Consider the following 6,583-nt stretch of genomic DNA (forward strand, 5'->3'; position numbering starts at 1 on the left):
CAGGGTGATCACGGAACAGGAACTAGCAGATGATGAGATGCTCAGGAAAGTCTATGACTAGCAGCACTGGTAATATGGAGGTAATAATACACGAGGAACTGTATGGACAAAGGACACGTGAAGGTAGTCAGTGGTCTGCGGTAGCAAGTTGCACCACTGCTATAGTGAGGAGGAATGTCCAACAGAAACGAGGAGGTGATGAGAGTCAGCGGTCTGCGGATAGCAAGTTGTACCGCTGTCTTGAGTGAAGGAATGGAATCCAAGTGAAGGTATCCGGGGAGTCAGTGGTCTGCGTTAGCAAGTTGTACCACTGCTATGTGAAAGGATACTGGAACAAGTGACACAGGGAACAGGGATCAGTGGTCTGCCTCTAGCAAGTTGTACCACTGAATATATATGTGAGGAGGAGCACGGGGAGAGACTGCAACACAGGAGATACACGGGCACCTTAAACTTGATCCACAATAATATGCACAATATAAATGTATAAATGACTGAACAACACTGCCAATATAGAAAGTCTCTTGAAGTAATCCAGCATGAGATAACACAGTCAATGATGGCAGTAGACTCAGCGGATAGCAAACTCCAGAGAAGAACCAACACAGTCCAGCAAGATATGCAATACACCAGCACAGTCAATGAGAAGTATGCATACCGTGGTTCAGAAGCAGGCTGTCAGACAGGAGTGCAGAGATACCTGAACGGCAGGAGGCCGGCAGGAAGCGAAGTCCCTGGATGGGTGAAGCGGTAGTCAAGTAGGTGCAGCGCACAGGTAGGTAGACTAGCAGGGAAACGTATACACAGGAATCAGTAGAGTGTGGAACTGGACTCCTGGAGGACCCTGAAGAATAGCGATGGTCTAGCGGGGAGGTAAGTAGTGAGACACGAATCCAATGCTGACAGGCGGGTAGAGACCAGCGGGAACACAGGAAAGCATGGAGAGTGGATCAGCAGTTGAAGGACGAGTAGAGATGAGGAGAAGCGGCAGCAGGACTCTGCGGACACACGGAGGTAGCCAATAGCAACCAGCAGGTGCAGTAACGATGGCACACGGGAGAGCAGAGTTGAGCTGGTACTGATGATCACGGAGAGTAGCGGATAGCAATAGTAGTGGCAGTCTCGAGGAAACACGGGAGAGTTGAGATGAGCTGAAGACTGAAGCGCACAGAGGCAGCGGATAGGAATCAGCCAACAGTCACGATGAAACACAGACGAGTTGCGGGTTGCAGACTGTAGTGCACGGAGGCAGCGGATAGTAATCAGCTAACAGTCATGATGGAACACAGACGAGTTGCAGGTTGAAGACTGTAGTGCACGGAGGCAGCGGATAGGAATCAGCTAACAGTCACGATGCTGCACAGGTGAGTAGATGTAGATTGAAGACTGTAGTGCACGGAGGCAGCGGATAGGAATCAGCTAACAGTCACGATGATATATGATAGAGTTGAAGTGGCTTGAAGACTGTAGTGCACGGAGGCAGCGGATAGGAATCAGCTAACAGTCACGATGATACACAGGAAGGTAGAAGTGGTATGGGAACCACAGTAGTAGAAGTGGCTTGGAAACCACAGTAGGTAGAAGTGGTTTGGAAACCACAGGAATCAGCAGCGCTGAATACACGAGGAAACACAGGAACACCTTCAGAGGCTCATGGGGAATGAGACTCCAAGATCAGGCCACGTGGTATTCACCACAGGTGCTTAATATAGGGAGTGTTGCCTGATCTGCCAATTAAGTTAAAGGAACATACACTGAAGGATTAGAAAGGGCTGCGCATGCGCAGACCCTCAGGATGGCGGACGGCCACGGTTCCTAAATGTCCGGGAAGAAGCACTCACAGTCCGGTGAGTGACACCCGGTGTACACATGGCAGTGAACTAGTATTGCCGGTCTTGTCCCATTTGTCAGAGAACCTGTCCCAAACCCATGTACAGGGCACCTCTCAATCCGATACCAATAGTACAAGTTCCCTTTGAACAGATAGCTATGGACCTTGTGGGGCCACTGGAAAAATCTGCATGTGGGCACCAATATATGCTAGTGGTGCTTGAATATGCAACCAGATATCCAGAGGCAATTCCCCTACAAAATATGAAGTCCAGCACCATAGCTAAGGAACTTGTATTGATGTTTACACGATTGGGAATACCCAAAGAAATTCTCACAGATCAGGGTACTCCTTTCATGTCTAAACTGATGAAGGACATGTGCCAGTTGCTAGGGGTTATGGCGCTTCACACCTCTGTATACCATCCACAAACAGATGGCTTGGTGGAACGCTTTAACCGCACATTAAAGCACATGCTCAGGAAAGCAGTGGCTCAAGAGAAAAAAGATTGGGACACTCTTATTCCCTATTTGATGTTTGCCATCCGTGAGGTACCTCAAGCTTCAACAGGGTTTAGTCCCTTTGAGTTATTGTTTGGGAGACAGCCCAGGGGTATTTTGGATATGTTAAAAGAAGGGTGGGAGCAGCAAGGTCCCAGGGAGCCAAATCTGGTACAATTTGTGTCACAAATATATGAGAGGCTAGGAAAGATAGGGCCCATTGTGCAGCAACATGTAAAAGAGGCTCAGGAACGACAGAGAAAAAGTTATGATAAAAGTGCTGTTGTTCGATCTTTCAAGCCTGGGGACAAGGTCCTAGTCCAGGTTCCCACCCAGGAAAGCAAACTTTTTGCCCATTGGCAGGGTCCATATGAAGTTCTAGAGGCTGTCGGTCCTGTCAATTAAAGAGTCCGCCAATTAGGTAGGAGAAGGGAGGAGCAAATATATTATGTCAACATCCTTAAACCTTGGCATGATGAGGAAACCCCTCCTCAGGTAGTGAGTACTGCCATTGAAAAGTCTGAAGTGCCCATAGAGCCAGCTTTGTCCATTCAGCAGAGACAACAGACTGAAGAAATGGTTCGTCGGAACAGGGATGTCTTCTCTTCCATTCCTGGGCGCACTACCTTAATCGAACACGACATTGTCACTGCGCCAGGAGTCATTGTAAAGCAGAAGCCGTATCGTATTCCAGAAGCCAGACGGGTGGACGTGAGAAAGGAGGTCGAGAAGATGCTCCAGTTAGATGTGATTGAAGAGTACACTAGTGAATGGAATAGTCCCATTGTGCTTGTCCCGAAACACAATGGGACAATTAGGTTCTGCAATGACTTTAGGCGCCTAAACAGTATGTCGCAGTTTGATGCCTCTCCGATGCCACGTGTGGATGAACTAGTGGAAAATCTTGCTGGTAGCAATTATTTAACAACCCTTGATCTAACAAAGGGTTATTGGCAAGTTCCCCTGACTTCCACGGCCAAGCCAAAGACTGCATTTTCCACCCCTGATGGTATCTATCAATATAAAGTCCTACCCTTTGGGTTGCATGGGGCACCTGCCACCTTCCAAAGGGCCATGAATAAATTGCTACGACCTCACACAGCTTATGCAGCCGCTTACTTGGACGATATAGTGATTTATACCCCAGACTGGGGATCATATTAAGCCAAAGTTGAGGCGGTCTTAGCTGCATTAAGGTCAGCAGGGTTAACAGCTAACCCAGAGAAATGTGCCATAGCCATGAGAGAAGCCAAATATCTGGGGTACATTGTTAGTCGAGGGCTTGTAAAACCCCAGCTAGACAAAGTGGAGGCAGTCAAAAATTGGGCAAGACCAGAAAAAAAGTCGCAGTTAAGAACCTTTTTAGGCTTAGTCGGTTACAACAAATGGTTTGTAAGCCACTTCGCCACTAGAGCTGCTCCACTTACGGACATGTTAAAAAAAAGATAGATTAACCTGGTCTGATTCTGCAGAAACCGCCTGGTCTGATCTTCGGTTAGCTCTTTGTTCCTCCCCAGTTCTACAAGCACCGGATGCTTCTGGTGTTGGTTTAGGTGCAGTCTTGTCACAGGAGAAGAATGGAGTAGAAAATCCTGTCCTGTACCTAAGTCGTAAGTTGCTTCCAAGGGAACAAAAATATGCCACTGTGGAGAAAGAATGTCTCGCCATAAAATGGGCTACAGAAGCTCTGCGCTATTATCTCCTAGGCAGAGAGTTCACCTTAACAACAGACCATGCACCATTGAGATGGATGCAGAGCAACCGGGAGGTAAATGCCAAGGTAACCCGCTGGTTCTTGGCACTACAACCTTTCAAGTTCTCAGTAGAACATAGACTTGGGATTCTGCACAAGAATGCAGATCCATTGTCACGAAAATATGCGCTTCCCGCTAAGTCCGCGTCCCCAGACTTGGAGACACTAGGGGGAGGGATATGTAACAAAAGGAGGCATTTAGCTGGCAATATACAGAGAAATCAGGGAAGTAGAGTAAAACATTTGTGCAGTAATGCACCTAGAGTGAAGACTTATGTATGAAAAGCAACAGTTTAAATTTGGTTAAACTTACATGATCTGAAATCCTTCCTCTCAGCAAACAGACAGGGCGTGTCTGGTTGTGCAAACAGAGCCAGTGATGGGTGTTTTCTTTTAAAGAGAAGGTGGGTGTGTCACCTGTCCATCACGCTAAGGCTGGGGGAGGAGCATCATGTATAAAAGCTTGTTTGTTTCATTTGTTCAGAGAGACCAACGCTGGGATAGCTGGCTGTTCCTGAGAGAGAGCTGGTCTATGTATAGTTAGCGTTTAGGGTCTCCATGATTGCTGTGCAAGTATACGGTGTCAAAATATTTACCATCCTGACAATAAAGTCCATAAAAAGGAAGAAGTTGTTCGCGTGTGCTTCTGCAGTAGCGGGCTCTTGCCACAATATATATATATATATATATATATATATATATATATATATATGTGTATGTATTGATAAGTCATGGCCAAAAGTTTTGAGGAGGAAGCAAGTATTATTTTTCACAAAGTCTGCTGCCTCAGTTTTTATGATGGCAATTTGCATATACTCCAGAATGTTATGGAGAGTAATCAGATAAGTTGCAATTCATTTCAAAATCCATCAGCTATGGCAATGAACGTTATCCCAAAAACAACATTTGCACTGCATTTCAGCCCTGCCACAAAAGGACCAGTTGACATCAGGTCAGTGATTCTCTCTTTAACACAGGTGAGAGTGTTGATGAGGAGAAGGCTTGAGATCACTCTGTCATGCTGATTGAGTTAGAGTAACAGACTGGAAGCTTTAAAAGGATGGTGGTGCTTGAAATCATTGTTCTTCCTCTGTTAACCATGGTTACCTGCAAGGAAACACGTGCAGTCATCATTGCTTTGCACAAAAAGGGCTTCACAGGCAGGGTTAATGCTGCTAGTAAGATTGCACCTAAATCAACCATTGATCGGATCATCAAGAACTTCAAGGTTAAAGGTTCAATAGTTGTGAAGAAGGCTTCAGGGTGCCCAAGAACGTCCAGCAAGTGCCAGAACCTTCTCCTAAAGTTGATTCAGCTGCGGGATTGGGGCACCACCAGTGCAGAGCTTGTTCAAGCATGGCAGCAGGCAGGTGTGAGTGCTTCTACATGCACAGTGAGGCGAAGACTGGTGCCAGGCCAGCAAAGAAGCCACTTTTCTCCAGTAAAAACATCAGGGACAGACTGATATTCTGCAAAAGGTAAAGGGATTGGACTGCTGAGGACTGGGTAAAGTCAGTTTCACTGATGAATCCCCCTTCAGATTGTTTCGGGCATCTGGAAAAATGCTTGTGCAGAGAAGAAAGGTGAGCGCTACCATCAGTCCTGTGTCATGCGAAAAGTAAAGCATCCTGAGACCATTCATGTGTACGGTTGCTTCTCAGCCAAGGAAGGGAGTGGGCTCACTAACAATTTTGCCTAAGAACAGAGCCATGAATAAACACTGGTACCAAAACCTCCTCAAAGAGCAACTTCTCCCAACCATCCAAGAACAGTTTGGTGACGAACAATGTATTCTAGCATGATGGAGCACCTTGCCATAAGGGAAAAGTGATAACTAAGTTGCTCAGGGATCAAAACATCAACATTTTGGGTCCATGGTCAGGAAACTCCCCAGACCTTAATCCAACTGAGAACTTGTGGTCAATCGTCAAGAGGCGGGTGGACAAAAACCCACAAATTCTGACAAACTCCAAGCATTGATTAGGCGAGAATGGGCGGCCATCAGTCAGTATGTAGCCCTGAAGTTGATTTACAGCATGCCAGAGCAAATTGCAGAGGTCTTCAAGAAGAAGGGTCATAAACTTAATGTAATTGTCAATAAAAGCCTTTGACAATTATGAAATGCTTGTAATTTTATTTCAGTATACCATAGCAACATCTGACAAAAAGGTCTAAAAACACTGGAGCAGCAAACTTTGTAAAAACCAATACTTGTGTCATTCTCAAAACTTTTGGTCATGACTGTACATGCTGTTCTACAGCTAAGCCTATGGTACCCATGACTCTACCTGCATCATCAGTGTTTGGACTCTCTCCTGGGTTTATTGTGACCTTCCATAACTTTTCATGTTTAAGCTGCAATACCATGGCGAATTTCCATGTTGCATAATTCTCTGAGCCTGTCAGTTTTGCGAAGCTCATACTGGCTCCTGTACTCTGCATTTTTACTATACTAAAATAAATGACTTTTTTCTGAAAAACAGCTTCCTTTTATTTTTG

This window comes from Mixophyes fleayi, chromosome 1 (genome assembly GCF_038048845.1).
Source record: "Mixophyes fleayi isolate aMixFle1 chromosome 1, aMixFle1.hap1, whole genome shotgun sequence".
NCBI classification, from domain to species: Eukaryota; Metazoa; Chordata; class Amphibia; order Anura; family Limnodynastidae; genus Mixophyes; species Mixophyes fleayi.